At 44.5% G+C, this 23,251-nt stretch overlaps 1 long non-coding RNA gene across 1 annotated transcript; it reads left to right on the top strand.

Annotated features, from left to right (window-relative positions):
- Positions 1–1,282: 1,282 nt before the first annotated feature.
- Positions 1,283–21,640, top strand: LOC144579919 (uncharacterized). Its single transcript, XR_013528616.1, has 3 exons — positions 1,283–1,390; positions 2,949–3,073; positions 21,206–21,640. It is a non-coding gene; the product is annotated as an uncharacterized LOC144579919 (long non-coding RNA).
- Positions 21,641–23,251: the final 1,611 nt, after the last annotated feature.

Here is a 23,251-nt window from a genome sequence, read left to right as displayed (position 1 = left end):
AGTAGCTGGACCACAGGTGTGTACCACCATGCCTGGCTAGTTTTTAAATTAAAATAATTTTTAGCCAGGTGCAGTGGCACACGCCTATAATCCCAGCACTTTGGGAGACCGAGGCAGGCGGATTATGAGGTCAGGAGTTCAAGACCAGCCTGGCCAACATAATGAAACCCCGTCTCTACTAAAAATACAAAAATTAGCCAGACATGGTGGTGCATGCCTATAGTCCCAGCTACTTGGGAGGCTGAGGCAAGAGAATCGCTTGAACCCAGGAGGTGGAAGTTGCAGTAAGCAGAGATCACGCCACTGCACTTCAGCCTGGGCAACAGAGTTAGACTCTGTCCCCAAAATAATAATAATAATAATAATAATAATTTTAAAACTGTGTGAATAAAAAAAGACAGGGTCTCTTTGTTTTGCTGAGGCTGGTCTTGAACTACTGGGCTCAAGCAATCCTCCTGTCTTGGCCTCCCCAAATGTTGGGATTACAGGTTTGAGCCACCACTCTGGTCAGAGAAACTTTTGGGAGTGGCAAATGTCAACCAGGGCAAGAGGACTTGAAGCCCTGGGTAGGACTCTTCAATGAACAAAGAGGAAGGGAACTTTTCTCCCTCCCAGAGTGATAGCCTGCTGAACTCAGGAAGGTAAGAGAAATAGCTGAAGCCATGAAAAGGTACTTAGGAGCCACTGGTAGAAGCTAATGAAAAATGATAGGGAAGCAGCTAGGATAAGCAGATGCAGCCTAGCATCCAATATCGGAAGCAGCCAACAGGTAGTATTGCTGGGGCCCAAGAAGGGGCATAAGACCTTCTCTCCTAAGAAGGGAGAAGTTAGGGAAGAGGTGAAAGGAAGTCCAGCCCAGCCGCAGCCTTTGGATCTTGTGAATAAAAACACCAGCTTGGCCGGGTGTGGTGGCTCATACTTGCAATCCCAGCACTTTGGGAGGCAGGGGCAGGCGGAACACAGGTCAGGAGTTTCAGACCAACCTGGCCAATATGGTGAAACCCCATCTCTACTAAAAATAAAGAAGTTAGCAGGACATGGTGGTGGACACCTGTAGCTACTCAGGAGGCTGAGGTGGGAGAATTGCTTGGAGGTGGAAGAATTGCTTGAATGGCGGAGGCAGAGGTTGCAGTGAGCTGAGATAGTGCCATTGCACTACAGCCTGGGCAACAGAGCATCTTAAAAAAAAGACCAGCTCATACCAAGACTCTTCAGATCTCTTGCAAATCTCTAACTTCCTTAAAGCTAGCTATTTTTGTTACTCCTTGTTTCCCTGCAGCTCAGCTATTAAAAGGAATAGGAGCTGTACATGGTGGCTCATATCTGTAATCCCAGTTGCTCCAGAGTCTGAGGTGGGAGGATTGCTTGAGCCCAGGAGTTCAAGGCTGTGGTGAGTTATGATCATGCCACTGTACTACGGCCTGGGTGCAGAGTGAGACCATGTGTCTAAAATAATAAGAATAAATAAATAAAATGAATAAGGTTTAAGCAAAGAAAGAAGGAAGTGCAAAGGGGATTGGTAATTTATTCAAAAGCTGGTCTGGGGAGGGAGAGCTGCCCCTGATGGCGTAGGGGGTATGTTGGCTGTGAGGCCTTTGGCAGCCCCCTGGGAGCCTGTGGGGAGAGAGAGGGTGCGCAGGCTCCATTGCAGTTGAGAGGTGAAAGCTGGATGGGGCCACTGTGTGGGTGAGAGCTCTAACATGGACAGCTTGGAGTGGCACCTCAGGGAATATTTAAATTTTTTTTTTTTGAGATGGAGTTTCACTTGTGTTGCCCAGGCTGGGGTACAATGGTGTGATCTCAGTTCACTGCAACCTCTGCCTCCTGGGTTCAAGCAATTCTCCTACCTCAGCCTCCCCAATAACTGGAATTACAGGCATTCGCCACCATGTCCAGCTGATTTTTTTGTATTTTTAGTAGAGACGGGGTTTTATCACATTGGCCAGGCTGGTCTCGAACTCCTGACCTCAGGTGATCTATCTGCCTCGGCCTCCCAAAGTGCTGGGATTACAGGTGTCAGCGAGTAGTTAGCGAGGTATAGGATCAGATTGCTGTGGGAAGAGGGAACTGTAGGCAATAGTTCTGCCCTGCCCCACCCCCCAGGCTCCCACAGTTCCCTCTGCTACCTCTGCCATCACTGTGCACTCATTGTCTGTCCTCTTTTCGTATCCCCCATCAGACCATGAGTGTCCCGGGAGCAGGCACCGTGTCTGATTCACCTCCTTCTGCCTCACAATGTGGCCCAGCATGGGGCTTGACACTTGGAAGTTTCTCAAAGAGTTACTTGTTGAATGAATGAACAAATGAACGCTTTCTCTGAACTGCTCTGAACTCTAGATGCAATTCACAAAGAAGGGAAGGCCTGCCTGCAGTTCTCTGCTCCTTATACCTCCTTCCTAAAGGCACTGATGTGCCTCTAGGATTCAAGGAGACTCCCACCTCAGTCTCCCAGTAGCTGGGACTACAGAGGCACCCCACTCCACCAGACTTCATTTATATACATTTTCCTGGAGTCCATATCCTTTATTAGATTTTCCAAGGGGTGTCTGTCCCCTCAAAAGAATGATTATCATTATTTAATAGTTCCAGGACAAGCATTGATAACCCTGAGCCAAACTGTTTTTCTTCCCAACATTACTGTTTTCTTTGTTTCTTTCTGTTGAGTTTGTTGTTTTGTAATGTCAGACTCTCTAGCTCACATGGGTAAATGGTAACAAGGTGCCATCACCTTTGAATTCTCCCAGAACCCACCACACCCTCTGTCAGAGCCACTGCCAAGGCACTCTTACTGATTTCTTCCACACTGCCCGTTTACTGCAGGTGGGAAGACAGCATGTGGAGTGGGTGTGGGGCTTATTAAAGTGAGACCTCAAGGGCAGAGGCAGAACCAGGAAGAGAGCAGTGATGTATCCTGCTACCTAATCCAATTCTCCTTTTTGTGCTTTTAGCACCCTCCCCTGTGTCTGCATAACAATGGAAGGAAAGAGGAAGTGGGAAAAAAGAAGGTCACGTAATTGAGTTAGAAGAGATAATGACCAAGACCCTGGAGCAGAGGGAAAGCCGTTCAAAAAAGGTGGGTTAAAGAAATCACACAAGTATGAAGAGCTGGGAAATTGCTAACAAATATTTGCTTGTGTGGGAAAGCAAAAAGTAAAAAGTTAAGTGCTGAATTGGGGCGCTGAGCCACTGGGGAAATTTGAGATCGGCAGCAAGGACTGTGCTGAAGCTGGGTGGGCAGAGAAGGAGGGAAAACTACCAGCCAGCCTGAGATTTTGCAGCTAGGCTGTGTGGCCTGATACCGAGTATCGATGCCGCAAGGGAGGGATGAGTCAGTCCCAGCATGTCCAAGTTTAGAATAAAAGAGCTACTGGAAAGGCAAACACCTTTCTTGAGAGAGGGCTTGCTGACAGTTCCAATGTCCAATGTCCAATGCCGACCCAGAAAACTGAGGAGGCCCTGCCCCATAGGAAGGGCTCATTTACATGGAGACTGAGTAAAGTGCTGTTTTAAACCCTCCCTTCCCCCACTGGAGGTTTCAGCCAGATATGCCACCCTTTGTAGGATTTCATAGGGTTGTTTAAAGCCAGGGTTGGCACAGAGCAGAAGCCACAGGGTACCAGATTATGATTGTCAATGTCACACCTTACTGCAGAAGCCAGGGAACTGAGTTGGGAAACTCAAGAACTTCCAGGCCGGGTGTGGTGGCTCACGCCTGTAATCCCAGCACTCTGGGAGGCCAAGGCGGGCGGATCACGAGGTCAAGAGACCACCCTGGCCAACATGGTGAAATTTTGTCTCTACTAAAATACAAAAATTAGCTGGGCATAGTGGTGCATGCATGTAGTCCTAGCTACTTGGGAGGCTGAGTCAGGAGAATTGCTTGATCCCAGGAGGCGGAGGTTGCAGTGAGCCGAGATCCCACCACTGCACTCCAGCCTGGCGCCTGGCAACAGAGCAAGACTCTGTCTCAAAAAAAAAAAAAAAAGAATTTCCTTGGTTATGGGCGGTGCTGTAAATGCAGAATGTGCCCCAGTGACTCATGGGAGACACTTAGGAACAGTGTGGGGATCTGGTCGACCTGGGGCTGATTCCTTTGAGGAAGGCATACTCCACCGTGCCAACCTGATACTCATGGCTGGTGAAGAGATGGCAGGATTGGGTTGCATCAACCAGCCTAACACTATTTAGAAATACAGAAAATGACCCAGAGCAGGTCTCAAGCACTGTGTAACCTTATTAGTTCATGGCAGCTGAGCAGCCATGTTAACAATGGAAGAAATTTGTGCCAGGTGACTTTGATCATATAATTTTGTGGGTTTTTTTGTTTTCTTTTTGAGACAGGGTCTCACTCTGTTACCCAGGCTGGAGTGCAGTGGCGCCATCATGGCTTACTGCAACCTCCACCTTCCTGCCTCAAGCAATCCTCCCACTTCAGCCTCCTGAGTAGTTGGGACGAGGGACATACCACCCAGCCAAGCTAATTTTTTCTTTATTGAGATGGAGTCTTGCTCTGTCTCCCAGGTTAGAGTGCAATGGCACTATCTCGGCTCGCTGTAACCTTTGCCTCCAGGGTTTAAGTGATTCTCCTCATTCTGCCTCCCGAGTAGTTGGGATTATGGTACGTGCCACCACGCCTGGCTAATTTTTGTATTTTTAGTAGAGATGGGGTTTCACCATGTTGGCCAGGCTGGTCTCAAACTCCTGACCTCAGGTGATTGGCTCGCCTCCACCTCCCAAAGTGCTGGGATTACAGGCAAGAGCCACAGCACCCCAGGCTGGCTAATTTTTGAAGGTTTTTGTAGAGACGGGGACTCTGTGTGTTCCCAGGCTGGTCCCCAACTCCTGGGCTCAAGCAATCCTCCCACTTCAGCCTTCCAAAGTGCTGGGATTACAGGCATGAGCCACTGTGCCTGGCATTATTTTCCTTACTGTTTAAACAACTTTTCTCTGGAATATATTTGTTCCTGTGCTGATAGGTGGGACCATGGTAAGTGGTGCCCAGTCAAGAAGTCTCTGCCTGAGTGTCATCACAGGCAAAGAGACTGCTGTGAGTTCTCTTTTGTGTAAACAGCACTGTTACTTTCCTTCTATATGTGCACACGTATGTTTTTTTTTTTTGAGATGGAGTCTGGCTCTGTTGCCCAGGCTGGGGTGCAGTGGCACGATCTCAGCTCACTACAACCTCTGCCTCCTGGGTTCAAGTGATTCTCCTGCCTCAGCCTCCTGAGTAGCTGGGATTACAGGTGCCCACCACCATGCCCAGCTAATTTTTGTATTTTAGCGGAGACAGAGTTTCACCATGTTGGCCAGGCTGGTCTTGAACTCTTGACATCAGGTGATCCATCTGCCTTGGCCTCCCAACGTGCTGGGATTGTGCATACCTATTTTAACAAAGTAGAAACAATATCAAACTAACCCCAAATGTAGTGCCAAAAACTACAGCTATTCAACTTGCCATCTTAGTCATCAATTTGGGCTGGGTTCAACTGGGCTTTCCTTTTGCCATTAGAAACTAAGGACATTCTAAAAAAAAAAAAAAGAAAGAAAAACGAAAAGAAGGAAAAAAAACTAAGTTCATTCTGCTGTCTTCTGGTGCTGGTTATGGGCTGGGTGGTGTTCAGCATACTACCTGGGCAATTGGGTGCCAAAAACAGGAGGAGTGCTGGGTGCAGTGGCTCAGGCCTGTAATCCCAGCACTTTGAGAGGACAAGGCAGGAGGATTGCTTGAGTCCAGGGGTTGGAGACCACCCTAGGCAACATGGTAAAACCTGTCTCCCCGCGAAAAGAAAGAAAGAAAAGAAGGAGAGAGAGAGAGAGAGAGAGAGAATGAGAGAGAAAGAAAGAAGGAAGAAAAGAAAAGAAATTAGCCAGGCATGGTGGCATGTGCTTGTAGTCCCAGCTACTCAGGAAGCTGAGGCAGGAAGATTGCTTGAGCCCAGGAATTTGAGGCTGCAGTGAGCCCTGATCCTGCTACTGCATTCCAGCCTGAGCAACAGAACAAGACCCTATCTCGAAAATTTTTAAAAATAGGCCAGGTGCGGTAGCTCATGCCTATAATCCCAGCACTTAAAGAGGCTGAGGTAGGAGGTCACTTGAGTTCAGGAATTTAAGACCAGCCTGGCCAAAATGGTGAAACTTGTTGAAACATGTCTCTACTAAAAATATAAAATAAGGCTGGGTACAGTGGCTCACACCTCTAATCCCAGCACTTTGGGAGGCCGAGGCGGTTGGATCATGAGGTCAAGAGATCAAGACCATCCTGGTCAACAAGGTGAAAACCCGTCTCTACTAAAAATACAAAAATTAGCTGGGCATGGTGGTGTGCGCCTGTAGTCCAGCCACTTGGGAGGCTGAGGCAGGAGAATTGCTTGAACCCAGGAGGCGGAGGTTGCGGTGAGCTGAGCCAAGATCGCGCCATTGCACTCCAGCCTGGGTAACAAGAGTGAAACTCCATCTCAAAAAACAAAACAAAACAAAACAAAACAATTACTTGAGCATGGTGGTGCATGCCTGTAATACCAGCTACTCGGGAGGCTGAGGCACGAGAATAGCTTGAGCCTGAGAGGTGGAGATTGCAGTGAGCCTACATCACCCCACGGCATTCTAGCCTGAGCTACAGAGTGAGACTCTGTCTCAGAAAAAAAAAAAAAAAAAAAGGAGGCCAGGTGCGGTGGCTCACACCTGTAATCCCAGCACTTTGGCGGATCACTTGAGGTCAGGAGTTCAAGTCAAGCCTGAACAACATGGAGAAACCCTGTCTCTACTAAAAATACAAAAAAAATTAGCCGAGTGTGGTGGTACATGCCTGTGATCCCAGCTACTAGGGAGGCTGAGGCAGGAGAATTGCTTGAACCCAGGAGTCAGAGGTTACAGTGAGCTAAGATTGCACCACTGCACTTCAATTCAGCCCAGGCAACAGAGTGAGAATCCGTCTCAAAAAAATAAAATGAAAGAAAAATAAAAAAATAAAGCAAACATCTCTTTGACCAGCTTAATCTCACAGGATCATTTTCATTTCTCTCTTTTTGTTTGTTTAGACAGGGTCTTGCTTTTTCGCCCAGGCTGGTCTCGAACTCCTGGCTTGAAGCAATCCTCTTCTCTTGGCTTTCCAAAGTGCTCAGATTACAGGCATGAGCCATTGCACCCAACCTGCAGGACTATTTTCCATTTCTGTAGTTGTAGCTGTTACTTTTGGCAGAGGGATCAATGATAATTAATTAGAAAGCAAAGTGGGTGCCCAGGGAAAAATCAAGGCCAGAGATCTGTAGCCATGTTATTGGTGTAGTATAAATGAGGATCGTGGTAGTGTGCTGGCCAAACTTCTGGGTCTATTGACATTGAACAAATAAACTCTTGTTTTACCAAACCAAAGGCAGAATGTGCTGACTGGGTCTTCTTTTTTACTGGAGATGGAGTCTCACTCTTGTTATCCAGGTTGGAGTGCTGTGGCATGATCTCAGCTCACTACAACCTCTGCCTCCTGGGTTCAAGCGATTTTCCTGCCTCAGCCTCCCAAGTAGCCGGGATTATAGACCTGTGCCACCATGCCCAGCTAATTTTTTTATTTTTAGTAGAGATGGGGTTTCATCATGTTGGCCAGGCTGGTCTTGAACTCCTGATCTCAGGTGATCCACCTGCCTTAGCCTCCCAAAGTGCTGGGATTACCATCGTGAGCCACTGTGCCTAGCCGACTGAGCCTTCTATACCAGGAAAATTGTATTAAATTTCTCTCTGTGATACAAAGGTTAGAACAACGATATATAACCTTACAGCTCTGGCACTAAGACTACACTATATTGGATGTGAAAAAACAGATGTTCCTGCATTCAAATGACATATTTTATTTGTCAAGTGAATGTATCTTTATGTAAAAAGATGAAGGGGATTTTTTTTTTAAATGCAAAATCCAGACATCCTGTCCTTAAGGAGTTTATAATCCAGCTGGAGAAATAATGTCAGTCCAACTAGAGTTATGGATCATAGAACTAAGAAATGTTTTACTTTGAAGGTTGCCTAGAGACCCGTCTGGTCTGAAATTCCCTACCAAAGTGGAACTCCCCCTACAAGGTATTTTGCAAATAGTCTTTTCAACTTTATACCAAGGTTTCTCTAGGGAAGAAACCACCATTAATTAAATTAAATTAATTAATTAATTATTTTTTTGTTGAGATGGAGTTTCTCTCTTGTTGCCCAGGGTGGAGTGCAATGGCATGATCTGATCTCAGCTCACCGCAACCTCTGCCTCCCTGGTTCAAGCCATTCTCGCCTCAGCCTCCTGAGTAGCTGGGATTACAGGCATGTGCCACCATGCCTGGCTAATTTTGTCTTTTTAGTAGAGAAGGGGTTTCTCCATGTTGGTCAGGCTGGTCTAGAACTCCCAACCTCAAGTAATCCACCCAACTCAGCCTCCCAAGGCTGGGATTACAGGTGTGAGCCACCGCACCTGCAAATTCAATTTTTTTTTAATTTAGAAAAGTAATATATACTTAAAGTAACACATTTAAACAATATGGCAGAATGAGTATAAAAGTCAAACCTCACCTTGAAACTCTCGCTTCTGCTTCGCCACTATCTCTGAAGGACTATCACAGAATGGTAAGCATGGCTATTTTCTTTTTTGAGACAGAGTCTCACTCTGTTGCCCAGGCTGGAGTGCAGTGGCGCAGTCTCAGCTCACTGCAAACTTTGCCTCCTAGGTTCAAGTGATTCTCCTGCTTCGGCCTCCCAAATGGCTGGGACTACAGGCACGTGTCACCACGCCCAGCTAATTTTTATATTTTTAGTAGAGACCATATTTAGTAGAGACCAATTTCCCCGTATTGGCCAGGCTGGTCTAACTCCTGACCTTGTGAACAGCCCACCTTGGCCTCCCAAAGTGCTGGGATTACAAGTGTGAGCCACTGTGCCCGGTGGGGATGACTATTTTCTATACTGTGCAAACACATACATGAACATTTATACTCCACACTTTATTTTTATTTATTTATTTATTTATTTATTTTTGAGACAAAGTCTTGCTCTGTCGCCCAGGCTGGAGTGAAGTGGCTCAATGTAGGCTCACTGCAACCTCTGCCTCCCGACACCCCATACTTTAAAGTTTGATCTATTTTTAAAATTAAATAACATGTGTGTATTATAAAGTCAAATAAAATGAGAATATGGCCAAAACTCCCTCTCACAAAAAAAGGTGAGACCCTAGTCTCAAAAAAAAAAAAAAAAAAAAGAGTGAGAGAGAGAGAATATACAATGAAGAGGAAGTCTCTTAAGTCTCTTTCATCCCCTTCCTTTCCCTCCTTCACCTCAGTTCTCCTCCCCAACAGTAATCTCTGTTACTACTTCCATGTGTATCCTTCCGGAAATAGTCTATGCATTTTCAAGGCTTGTGTGTGTGTGTGTGTGTGTGTGTGTGTGTGTATTTTTTTGATATACCGCAGCTGGAGTGTAGTTATGCGATCTTGGCTCACTGCAACATTCGCCTCCTAGGTTCAACCAATTCTCCTGCCCTCAGGCTTCCTAGTAGCTGGGATTACAGGGGCGTGCCACCATGCTCGGCTAATTTTATTGTTAGTAGAGATTGGGTTTCACCATGTTGGCCCGGCTGGTCTTGAACATCTGACCTCAGGTGAACTGCCCACCTTGGCCTCCCAAAGTGCTGGGATTACAGGCATGAGCCACCACACCCGGCCCATTTTTAAAATGCAAGTATTAGCATACAATATAGAGTATTTTTCCCTTAAGAATATATTTTGGGGCCTGGCATGGTGGCCAATGCCTGTAATCCCAGCACTTTGGGAGGCCAAGGCAGGCAGATTATTTGAGCCCAGGAATTCGAGACCAGCCTGGGCAATGTGGCGAAACCTCATCTCTACAAAACCAAAAATTAGCTGGGTGTGGTGGCAAGTGCCTGTAGTCTTAGCTACTCAGGAGGCTGAGGTGGGAGGATCACCTGAGCCTGTGAGGTCGAGGCTTCAGTGAGCCATAAGCAGGCCACTGCATTCCACCCTGGGTGACACAGTGAGACCCTGTCTAAAAAATAAATAAATAAAATAAAATAAGAAAAAAAAAAAAAGGCCAGGCACAGTGGCTCATGCCTGTAATCCCAGCACTTTGGGAGGCTGAGGCAGGTGGATCACTTGAGGTCAGGAGTTCCAGATCAGTCTGGCCGACAGGGTAAAACCCTGTCTCTACTAAAAATACAAAAATTACTCGGACATGATGACCTGAGCCACTAGTCCCAGCTACTAGGGAGGTTGAGGCAGGAGGTGCTTGAACAAGGGAGGTGAAGTTTCAGTGAGCCGATATTGTGCCACGGCATTCCAGCCTGGGTGACAGAGCAATACTCTGTCTCAAAAAAAAAGAAGCAAAAGAAAGGAAAAAATATATATTTTAGATATCAAACTATTACATACAGTTGTTTTATTCATTTGTTTTTTTTTGAGACGGAGTTTCACTGTTGTTACCCAGACTGGAGTGCAATGGCACGATCTCGGCTCACCGCAACCTCTGCCTCCTGGGTTCAAGCAGTTCTCCTGCCTCAGCCTCCCGAGTAGCTGGAACTATAGGTGCACACCACCATGCCCAGCTAATTTTTTGTATTTTTAGTAGAGACGGGGTTTCACCTTGTTGACCAGGATGGTCTCGATCTCTTGACCTCGTGATCCACCCGCCTCGGCCTCCCAAAGTACTGGGATTATAGGCGTGAGCCACCGCGCTCGGCCCGTTTTATTCATTTTAATAAGTGCATAGTATTTCATTGTATAGATATATCATAATTTATGAAATAAATATCTTGTATATGAATACTTTGATGTTTCCAATAATTTGCTATTACAAACAAAGCTGCAATGAACAACTGACCGTGAGTCTTTTTTTTCCCTGAGTGTATGCAAACTTGTAGGATAAATACCTAAAGGCAGAATTGCTGTGGATCAAGGGGCATATTCATTTGTTATTTTGATAGACATTGCCAATGTCATTCAATAAAGGTTGTACTAATTTAAACTCCTTCCATCAATGATGAGATACTTTTCCTCTATTCCTATCATGATATTAAGTACATTTGTTTTTAACCTTTGCCAGTTTGGTAGGTCAAAAATTGTATCTAGCTGTTTTCGTCTGCCTTTCTTTAATTATGAATGAAGCTGAACATCCTTTCATAGACATAAAGGTTATGTTGATTTTTCTGTACATTATCTGTTCATATCCTTTACCTGTTTTCCTATTTGTTACTTTTCTTGTCATTGCATTTGTTGTATTTCATTTAATTTAAATTTAAGATCAGGCAAGGTGGCTCATGCCTGTAATTGAAGCGCTTTGGAGGCTGAGGCTGTCGGATCATTTGAGGTCAGTCATGGCAGTCACTTGAGACCAGTTTGACCAACATGGTGAAATCCCATCTCTACCATAAATAGAAAAATTAGCTGGATGTGGTGGTGGGCACCTGTAATCCCAGCACTTTGGGAGGCCTAGGCAGGTGGATCACCTGAGGTCAGGAGATTGAGACCAGTCTGGCCAACATTGTGAGACCCTGTCTCTACTAAAAATACAAAAATTAGCCAGGCATGGTGGTACATGCCTGTAATTCCAGCTTCTTGAGAGGCTGAGGCGGGAGAATCATTTGAATTTGGGAGGTGGAGGTTGCAGTGAGTCAAGATCACACCACTGCACTCTAGCCTGGGTGACAGAACTAGACTCTGTCTCAGATAAATAAATAAATTAATTAGTTTAAAAAACTTCCTGTAGTTTGTTAATTTTCTTATGGCTTTGATCATAATATTTTTCTCCATGTAGGAATTAATTATCTTTTTTTTTTTTTCTGGAGACAAAGTCTTACTCTGTTGCCCAGGGTGGAGTGCAATGGTGGAATATTGGCTCGTTGCAACCTCTGCCTCCCAGGTTTAAGTGATTCTCCTGCCTCAGCCTCTGGAGTAGCTGGGATAATAGGTACCTGCCACCATGCCGGGCTAATTTTTTGTATTTTTAGGAGAGATGGGGTTTCACCGTGTTGGTCTCAAACTCCTGACATCAGGCAATCCACCCCCCAGACTGAGTAGACACCCCCTTAGTCTCCCAAAGTCCTGGGATTACAGGCTTAAGCCATCGCTTGAATTTATTAACGATTTCTTTTTTTTTTTTGGAGACAGAATCTCTCTCTGTTGCCCAGGCTGGAGTCCAGTGGTGCCATCTCAGTTCACTGCAACCTCCACCTCCCAGGTTCAAGCAGTTCTTGTGCCTCAGCTTCCTGAGTAGCTGGGACTACAAGTGTGCCATGAAGCCTGGCTAATTTTTTGTATTATTTGTAGAGACAGGGTTTTGCTGTACCTGAGCGAGTCAAGGAATGCACCACACTCTGAGATTAGATTATGAGTCCTTTATTATGCCGGAGACTAAGAGGTGGCTAATGCCCAAAATTCTCTTGGCCCCTAAGAAAAAGTTAGCTGGTCTTTTATACCCTAGTTTTAAAGAGGAGGGGGAACCTAGCTGAAGCAAATTTTTCACAAAAGCAGAGTAAGCAAAAAGTTAAAAGATAAACTAGTACATAAGAAATAAAACAGTGCCAGGTGCAAGGGGTAAAGTTGTCATAAAAGACAACAACTTATAGATAATGGGGGCTCTGGGCTCTCGACAGCTCCTGCATTCCCAGGCTCTGCTGGTACCACTTAACTTGGCCTCTGATCAACAAATGCATTCCTGGAGGTGCCCAGTGTCAGCCTGCCCCAGCTACATACTATAGTTACATACTTAATGGTGGGAAAATAACTAATATGAAGAAGCTAAGAGGGAGTCCGTCTGGCTCAAGGAGCTAACATAAAGCCTGAACAGCTTTTAGTTTGAGAGAGTTAGTTTTAGCTGGCAAAAAAAACAGGTTATCACAGTTTCATAGGTTTCATATCGGTTCATATCAGGTTTCACAGCCATGCTGGCCAGGCTGGTTTCGAACTCCTGAGCTCAGGCCATCTGCCCGCCTCGGCCTCCCAAAGTGCTAGGATTACAGGTGTGAGGCATTGCGCATGGTCTATTAACATTTTCTTTTACAGCTTCTTATTTTATTTATTTATTTGTGTGATTTCTTTACCATACTGAGGAAAGCTTGTCCACAGTGAGATTGTAAATATATATAAAAATTCTCCCGTTTTCTTCTAGTACTTTTGTGCTTTCACTTTTCATATTTCAATATTTCCTCCATAAGTAGTTTATGTTGATACAAAGCGTGAAGTATTGATCCAATTTACTTTTTTTCTAGATGGCGTTCCAGATTTCCCGGCACCTTTTATTGAATAATACATCTTTTTCTCCTGAAATAAAATATCACCTTTATAATATATTAAATTTAAGTATTTATTTATTTTTGAGATGGAGTCTTGCTCTGTTGCCCAGGCTGAAATGCAGTGGCACCATCTTGGCTCACTGCAATCTCTGCTTTTTGGGTTCAAGCAATTCTCCTGCCTCAGCCTCTGGAATAGCTGGGATTACAGGCATGAGCCACCATACCCAGCTTTTTTTTTTTTTGAGTCACAATTCCGTTCTGTTGCCCAAGCTGGAGTGCACTGGCACGATCTCAGCTCACTGCAACCTCCATCTCCTGGGTTCAAGCCATTCTCCTGTCTCAGGAGCAGGAGGAAATCTGGAGCCCATCTAGAAAAAAAGTAAATTGGATCAATACTTCATGCTGCTTGAGCCTGCCAATTAGCTGGGATTACAGGCACCTGCCACCATGCCTGGCTAATTTTTGTATTTTTAGTGGAGATGGGGTTTCACCTTATTGGCCAGGCTGGTCTTGAACTCTTGCCCTCTGGTTATTTGCCCACCTCAACCTCCCAAAATGCTGGGATTACAGGTGTGAGCCACTGTGTCCTGCCATACCCAGCTATTTTTTATATTTTTAGTAGAGATAGGGTTTTGTCATATTGGCCATGCTGGTCTGGCTTGAACTGTTGACCTTAATTAAGTGATCTGCCTACCTTGGCCTCCCAAAGTGCTGGGATTATAGGCGTGAGCCACTGTGCTTTGCCTAAATTTACATATGTGTGTGTGTTTTGCCTAAATTTACATATGTAAATTTGTATATATGTATATATATATGTATGTATATAAATGTGTATATAAATGTGTATACACACACATATGTGTGTGTGTTTTGCCTAAATTTACATATGTAAATTTGTATATATGTATATATATATATATATGTATATATATGTATATAAATGTGTATACACACACACACACACACACACACACACACACACACATAAAAATATAATTGTAGGGCCGGGCGCGGTGGCTCAAGCCTGTAATCCCAGCACTTTGGGAGACCGAGGCGGGTGGATCACGAGGTCAAGAGATCGAGACCATCCTGGTCAACATGGTGAAACCCCGTCTCTACTAAAAATATTTTTTAAAAAATTAGCTGGGCATGGTGGTGCGTGCCTATAATCCCAGCTACTTGGGAGGCTGAGGCAGGAGAATTGCCTGAACCCAGGAGGTGGAGGTTGCAGTGAGCCGAGATTGCGCCATTGCACTCCAGCCTGGGTAACAAGAGCGAAACTCCGTCTCAAAAAAAAAAAAAAATATATATATATATATATATATAAAATTGTATATAGTTATTCATATACAACTTTAAACTAAAATTATATATTTTATTTAAAATTTACATATATAATATATTAATATGTATTTCTGGGCTTTAATTTTTTTAAAATGTTTTTCGGCTTCTGGCACTTAAGGCAAATAATTTTGTTTTATTGATCTATCTGCATGGTCATGGTCATGTCCCTGTACCCTATTATTTTATTTATTACTTTACTTTACTTTATTTATTTATCTTTTGAGACAGTCTTTTTGTTGTCCAGGCTGGAGTGTAGTGGTGTGATCTCGGCTCACTGCAACCTCTGCCTCCCAGGTTCAAGTGATTCTCCTGTTTTAGCCTCCTGAGTAGCAGTGATTACAGGTGTGCACCACGATGTCCAGATTATTTTTTGTATTTTTAGTAGAGATTGGGTTTCACCATGTTGGTCAGGCTCATCTCCAACTCCTGACCTCAAGTGATCCAGCTGCCTGGGCCTCCCAAAGTGCTGTGAATACAAGTATGAGCCGCTGTGCCCAAACTATACTCTAGTATTTTAATAGTCAGGAGAATTGCTTCAGGCCAGGAGTTCTAGACAAGCCTGGGCAACAGAGCGAGACCCTGTCTCTACAAAAAAAAAATTTTTTTGCGAGGTAGTCTTGCTATGTTGCCCAGGCTGGAGTGCAGTGGCTCAATTTCAGCTCATTGCAATCTCTGACTCCTGGGTTCAAGGAATTCCCTGCCTCAGCCTCCTCAGTAGATGGGATTATAGGTGCCCACCACCACGCCTGGCTATTTTTTTTTTAATTTTTAGTAGAGACAAGGTTTCACTGTCTTGGTCAAGTTGGTCTTAAACTCCTGATCTCATGATCCACCTGCCTCAGCCTCCCAAAGTGCTGGGATTACAGGCATGACCCACCTTGCCTGGCTTGTACTCAGGGCACCTATAGGAGAATGGCTTATAGGAGACTCCAGGCTGGTCTAGAGAGCAAAACTTAAAAAATATTTTAAAAATATTTTTATCTTGACTATATTAAATATATAGATTAATTTCTTGTGAATTGACAGCTTTATAATATTGAGTCTTTCCAGCCAATTTGCATGTTTTCCTCCTTCTACTACCTTGTTTTTGTTTTTTTTTTTTTTGACAGGGTCTTTCTCTGTTTCCCAGGCTGGAGTGCAGTGACGATATCACAACTCACTGCAGCCTCGACCTCCTGGGCTCAGGTGATCCTTCTGCCTCAGGTTCCTGTGTAGCTGGGACCACAGGCATGGGCCGCCACACCCAGCTAAGTTTTAAAATTTTTTGTAGAGGCGGGGTCTCACTTTGTTGCCCAGGTTGTTCTTGAACTCCCAGGCTCCAGGGATCCTCCTGCTTTGGCCTCCCACAGTGCTGGAATTACAGGCATGAGTCACTGTGCCCAGCCCAGCTTGTTTTTAAAAATTTCTTTTTGTTTTTAAACTACGCAACCTTTTCTTTCTTTTTTTTTTTGTATAGACAAGGTCTCACTATGTTGCCCAGGCTGGTCTCAAACTCCTGGGCTCAAATGATCTGCCCACCTTGGCCTCCCAAAGTGTTAGAATCATAGGCATGAGCCACTGTGCCCAGCCTGTTTCATTCTCTCTCTCTCTTTTTTTTCATTCTCTTCTATCCCCAGATACTTCTACAGTGCCCTGCACATGACAGGAGGCACTTCATAAATGTTTGTTAAATGAATAAGTGAATGGGCTCCCTACTCTAGATCTTACAGGATAGTTTCATGACCTCAGTTCTCACATTCCAAAATAACGCATATCTTCACTTACCCACATCTCACAACCAGGCTTCTCCGTCCAATCAAAGGGATTCGGGAGCAGTTGTTTGGCCAGTTATGACTCCTGCTAACTGCCCTGTCTCCCACTTTTCCTTCTGGCCACAGAGAGACCACAGGACCTTATCTACCCCCTTGCAGAATTCAGATACACTGTGTCTGCAGTATTCCCGGAAATCAGCCAGTTTAGTAACCCTATCAACAATGGAAATGAGGTTAGCTTGGGAGGAAATGAGGTCACTTTGGCAACTGATGGTGAAACATTGAATAATGTGGGAGTTAGTGGTAGTCTCAGTTAATGCAAGTCATGTTGCAAGGAAGTGCAGTAAGAAGATCAAATGGGCCGTGAGGTGTGCAGGGCAATTTGGGCTGAACGAGGGAAGACCCCGTAAACTGACGATTGCTGAAGACCCCGTAAACTGACGATTGCTTGCTTTGTACATGCCTTGGTCAGGTGAGCGCATAGTGGAGGGCTTCTGAGTCCTCCCAACCTAGATGCAGTTCTCTCAGGGCATCTATAGGAGAATAGCTTTGGCTAAAATCAATCAGCACCATATATTGGATCTCTCATGCTCTGGTAAACATTTATCTTTTTTTTTTTTTTTGAGATGGAGTTTCGCTCTTGTTGCCCAGGCTGGAGTGCAATGGCGCGATCTCAGCTCACCGTAACCTCTGCCTCCTGGGTTCAGGCAATTCTCCTGCCTCAGCATCCCGAGTCGCTGGGATTACAGGCACGTGCCACCATGCCCAGCTAATTTTTTGTATTTTTAGTAGAGATGGGGTTTCACCATGTTGACCAGGATGGTCTCGATCTCTTGACCTTGTGATCCACCCGCCTCAGCCTCCCAAAGTGCTGGGATTACAGGCGTGAGCCACTGCTCCCAGCCCACATTTGTTATCTTTAATCCACCCAGTACCCCCGCTAAATGGTTAATCGTATCCATTTCACAAAGAATGACACTGAAGTTTAAACACTAAAGGATCTGCCCAAGGTCACAGAGTGCAAATCTAGAGCTTTAATGAATTCCTTTCCAAGTAGATGTTGGTTTGAATCTATCTACTGGGGTATACAGTGTGTGATCAATTCTGAAATATTATGTTTAAGTCTTTGGAATTATTCTTGTCAATGGACCACATAACAGAAGTAGAAGAGACGAGTCAATGTAGAACTACAGAAAAAAATGTAGGATGGTTATCAAAGATGATCAGCACGTTTGAATTTTCATGTGTCATTTTCCATCAAAAGTTAATAAGCATAAAAGCTAATCAACAGAATATACCCATACATGAAAATGATGATGCTATTGATGTCGATGAGGGATTCAGTTGTGCTCATTAACCTGCTTTATCTACATCTTTCCTGAATTTATAGAAACGGATGCATTTATAACCTGAAAGAACAGAAGCCAATTAGGATTATGATTCCATGTGGAACACATTTAATATTTTAATTGTAGGCTCATATCTTCTCATTTCTTTTGGACATTCTCTCCTGTCCCTCCCTAGCCCCCTAGTTCTGCACCAGGATGTTTGAATTGATAGGAAGGGAAAGAGTGCAGTTCTTCTTGGGTGGGGTAGCTGGGAGATGTGGTCTGGAGACTGCCGACACTTATTCTTCCATTCACTTGTAAGAACTTGTCTGAGAGAGCACGGAGTTGATAGCTAAAGAGACACACAGACAAGAGAAGAAATGGGGGAGAGGGAGCCAGGCTCAGCTCCAGTTGCCCTTGAGGCTCTTTCTGTGGTTTGTCAAAGCTAGTTGAGTTGGATTTCTTTCACTTGCAGCCAAGAGTAGTCTGGCTTTTCTTTTCTCTTCCCTTCCCTTCCTTCCTTCTCTCTTTCTCTTTCTTTCTTTCTTTCCTCAAATATTTATTGACTAGATGACTGACTTTTCTTACTCATTCCAAACACCTCAACCACTGGCCTTCTATGGGCTGTTTGTGGCTCACCCCCTTTATCTGTCTACTCACTGAGTGTTGATGTTGGTGTGTGAGTCTCCACTCATTCTTTCTTGGAGTCTCCCTCCTTGCCACTTTCCTTCCCTACCAACAATGTGTTCTTGGAAACTGTAAGTTTTAATACTTATTTGGCTGAAATAAGGTTAATTCTACATTTTAAATTGACCTCACCTTTTTTTTTTTTTTTTTTTTGAGACAGGGTCTCACTCTGTTGCCCGGGCTGGAGTGCAGTAGAGTGATCGCTGCTCAGTGCAGCTTCATCCTCCTGGGTTCAAATGATCCTTCCACTTCAGCCTCCCCAGTAGTTGGGATTTTTTTAATTTCAGTTTTTTGTGGAGATGGGGCTGTCATCATGTTGCCCAGGCTTATCTCAAACTACTGACCTCAAGTGATCCTTCCACCTAAGCCTTCCAAAGTGCTGGGATTACAGTCATGAGCCACTGTGCCCCACCAGGGAGAGTATGTCTCTGTTGGAATGATTCTCCAGGGACATCTGCAGTTTCTTATTATTTTTTTTTCTTTGAGATGGAGTTTTGCTCTTGTTGCACAGGCTGGCATACAATAGCACGATCTCGCCTCACTGCAGCCTCCGCCTCCCAGGTTCGAGCAATTCTCCTGCCTCACCCTCCTGAGTAGCTGAGATTATAGGCATGTGCCACCATGCCACGGTAATGTTTTGTATTTTTAGTAGAGATGGGGTTTCTCCATGTTGGCCAGACTGGTCTGACCTCAGATGATCTGCCTGTCTCACCTCCCAAAGAGCTGGGATTACAGCCCCTGTGCCCAGCTTGCAGTTTCTTAAATGTGAGGACAGATACCTGTATTACTTAATTATTTCGTGCTCAGGAACTATTTTTTTCCCTAAAAGGTGACTATAAAGGTAAATTACCATAAAATTTTCACACAATGCACTTCAAAATAAAATATATTCATGGAGTCATTATTTTAGATTATTGTGCCCTTCCCCCACTCCCTTGGTGGGAATAAGCAAATTTGACTACAGAAGCTCAATACCTTCGCCACCAACCAAAAACATTGGCCATTCCGAAGAGGAATCTTTTTTTATTTTTTGAGATAAAGTCTCACTCTGCCACGAGGCTGGAGTGCAACGGTGCGATCTCAGCTCACTGCAACCTCCACCTCCCAGGTTCAAGTGATTCTCCTGCCTCAGCCTCCCAAATATCTGGGATTACAGTCACAAGCTACCATGCTTGGTTAATTTTTGTATTTTCAGTAGAGACAGGGTTTCATCATGTTGACTAGACTGGTCTTGAACTCCTGACCTCAAATGATCCAACCTGCCTTGGCCTCCCAAAGTGCTGGGATTACAGGCATGAGCCACTGTGCAAGGCCTCAAAGATGAATCTTATTATAATAGTTTTTCATTTATAAATCAGCATCTGTTTGCTAAAGGAGCTTTCTGGGGTTCAAGCAATCCTCCCACCTGAGCCTCTCGTGTAGCTTGGACTAAAGGCACAGGCCACCATGCTTGGCTAATTATTTTTTTATTTTATTTTTTGAGCTATCCAGGCTGGAGTGCAATGACATGATCTCGGCTCACTGCAACCTCCACCTCCTGGGTTCAAACAATTCTCCTGCCTCATCCTCTGAGTAACTGGGATTACAGGTGCCTGCCACCATGCCTGGCTAATTTTTGTATTTTTAGTAGAGAAAATACCAGGCATGGTGGCAGGCACCTGTAATCCCAGCTACTCAGGAGGCTGAGGGAGGAGAATCATTTGAATCCAGGAGGCAGAGGTTGCAGTGAGTCAAGATCAGACCACTGTATTCCAGTCTGGGTGACAGAGCAAGACTCTGTCCGAATAAATAAATAAAATAATTGCATAATATTTCATATTACAGATGTTCAATTTCATCAGATTTTTTTTGAAAGGTGCACACCACCAAGTCCAGCTAATTTTTGTAGACTGGGTTTTGCCATGTTGCCCAGGCTAGTCTCCAACTCCTAAGAGCTCAGGTGATCTTGTCTCGGCTCTCATAAATCCTGGGATTACAGGCATGTGCCACCTTGCTCAGCCACAATAAATTTTTATCAGTGGTTTTATCTTGGTATTGACTAGTATTGAATGATATTGACTGGTATTGAATGGTACCGACTCTTGGGTGAAATGACACTTTAAATTCCTTTTTTTTTTTGAGACGGAGTCTTGCTCTGTCGCCCAGGCTGGAGTGCCGTGGCAAGATCTCAGCTCACTGCAACCTCCACCTCCAGCCTCCCAAGTGCTGAGATTACAGGTGTCAGTCACCACACCTGACCTGCAATTGTTTAAAAAAAAACAAAAAACAAGGGAGTTGGTTATTTGTACCCATTATAAAGATCTCCAATGTAAGTGAACAAAGCAATAGAACAATGCATATTTTATGTTTCTCTTGAAGTAAAAAAAAATTACATATACATGTACGCCTGTGAATGAAAACATATATGTACATGAATTTAAGAATACAGGTTCTTGAGACTTCAGTTTTGAGAAAGGAAACAAACAAAAGCAAAAATAAAAAGAAGGAGAAGATAGAAAAAGAAAAAGGAGGAGGAGGAGAAACAAAAACACAGGTCTTGAAGGATACACATGTAGCTCTGGTGATTTTTGTATCGGGAGAGGAACAGGAGTATAGGGCTGTTCTGGCCACTGTGGTGCGTTCCCTAGATGCCCCTATGTAGTACAAACCACTTACTGCAGTTGCCAGGAATGTTGCCCGCTGACAGCTTACTGCATAATGCCTCCCCTGACTGCGATTTTAGTTGTGTGTAGCTGCTTTGTCAAGTTTAAATCCTTGCCTAAGGACAGATTGCATCCAATGACTGATTATTATAGGACATAAATGCATCTCCTCTTTCCCTCAATTAGGGACAGTTCTGAATGGCCATCCCAGCTTTAGAGCTCCCTGGAGGATTGCTGAAGCCTCTGTTGCAACTGCATCACAGCCTAACTTCTCTGTGTGCCAAATCCTGCTTTCCTCACTACCTTACACATGTTTCTGAGAGCACTTCCCAGTGAACCACCTGCACACAAGTTTGTTCCAGAGTCTAATTCCTGGGGCTCCTGGCCTACAATAGGCAATAAATGATTGGATGGTGAGGGTAGGTAGGTGAGTTTTTCACATTTTGCTGTCTGTAGTAAACTTGAATAATTTTTTTTTTTGAGACCGAGTCTAGCTCTGTCACAAGGCTGGAGGAGTTCAGTGGCATGATCTCGGCTCACTGCAATCTCCGCCTCCCAGGTTCAAGAGATTCTCCTGTTTCAGCCTCCCAAGTAGCTGGAATTACAGGCACGCGCCCCCATGCCCAGCTAATTTTTGTATTTTTAGTAGAGACGGGGTCTCACCATGTTGACCAGGATGGTCTTGATCTCTTGACTTCGTGATCCTTCCACTTTGACCTCCCAAAGTGCTGGGATTACAGGTGTGAGCCACTGCACCCGGCCAAACTGGAATAATTTGTAAGAATCCATTATATCACTTTATTTTATTTATTTATTTATTTTTGAGACAAAGGTTTGCCTTTGTCACCCAGGCTTGAGGGCAATGGCGTAGTCTCAGCTCACTGCAAGCTCCGCCTCCTAGGTTCAAGTGATTCTCCTGCCTCAGCCTTCAGGTCACTGGGATTACAGGCAGGTGACATCATGCCTGGCTAATTTTTGTATTTTTAGTAGAGATTGAATTTTACCATGTTGGCTAGGCTGGTCTCAAATTCCTGACCTTGGGTGATCCACCTGCTTTGACCTCCCAGAATGCTGGGATTACAGGTGTGAGCCACTGTGGCCAGCCTATTAAATCACTTTAAATTTTTGTTTATCTGTTTTTGTTGTTGTTGTTGTTGTTAAGACATGGTCTTGCTTTGTTGCCCACGCTGGAGTCCAATGGCATGATCACAGTCACTGCAGCCTCAACCTCCTGGGCTTATGCAATCCTCCCACCTCAGCCTCCCGAGCAGCTGGTACTACACCTGGCCAATTTTTGTATTTTTTTTTTTTTTTTTTTTTTTTTTTAAGAGAGATTGGGTTTCGCGAATATCTAAATACCCAGCCTGGGTGCTTAGATATTACCAACAAGTAGAAAACATAACAATGTTATAGTAGCTTTAAATTTTTTTTGTTTTTATTTTGTTTTTTTCCTTTTTGTGGAGAATGGGGTCTTGCTATATTGCCCAGGAAGGTCTCGAACTCCTGGGCTCAAGCTATCCTTTTGCCTCTGCCTCCGTAAGAGCTGAGATTACAGGCATGAGCCACAGCACCTGGCAACTTTTTAATTTTATTATTATTATTATTTTGGATGGAGTCTTGCTCTGTCCCCAGGTTGGAGTGCAGTGGTGCAATCTTGGCTCACTGCAACCTCCACCTCCTGGGTTCAAGTGATTCTCCTGATTCAGCCTCCTGAGTAGCTGGGATTACAGTTGTGCACCACCATGCCTGGCTAATTTTTTGCATTTTTAGTAGAGATGGGTTTTCATCATGCTGGCCAGGCTGGTCTTGAACTCCTGACCTCATGTTCGCCTGCCTCCACCTCCCAAAGTGCTGGGATTACAGGCCTGAGCCACCATATTATTATTATTTTTTTGAGATGGAATGTCCCTCTTTTCACCCAGGCTGGAGTACGATGGTGCGATCCCAGCATACTGCAACCTCCCCCTCCTGGGTTCAAGTGCTTCTCCTGCCTCAGCCTCCCAAGTAGGTGGGATTACAGGCATAAACCACCACATCCGGCTAATTTTTGTATTTTTAGTAGAGACAGGATTTCTCCATGTTGGTCAGGTTGGTCCTGAACTCTTGACCTCAGGTGATCCTCCTACCTCAGCCTCCCAAAGTGCTGGGATTACTGGCATAAGCCACTGTGCCCAGCGATATTATTATTATTTTCAGATGGAGTCTCTCTCTTGTCACTTAGGCTGGAGTGCA

Source organism: Callithrix jacchus, chromosome 17, assembly GCF_049354715.1.
Source record: "Callithrix jacchus isolate 240 chromosome 17, calJac240_pri, whole genome shotgun sequence".
Taxonomy (NCBI): Eukaryota; Metazoa; Chordata; class Mammalia; order Primates; family Cebidae; genus Callithrix; species Callithrix jacchus.
This window is presented reverse-complemented; position numbering and strand designations above follow the sequence as displayed.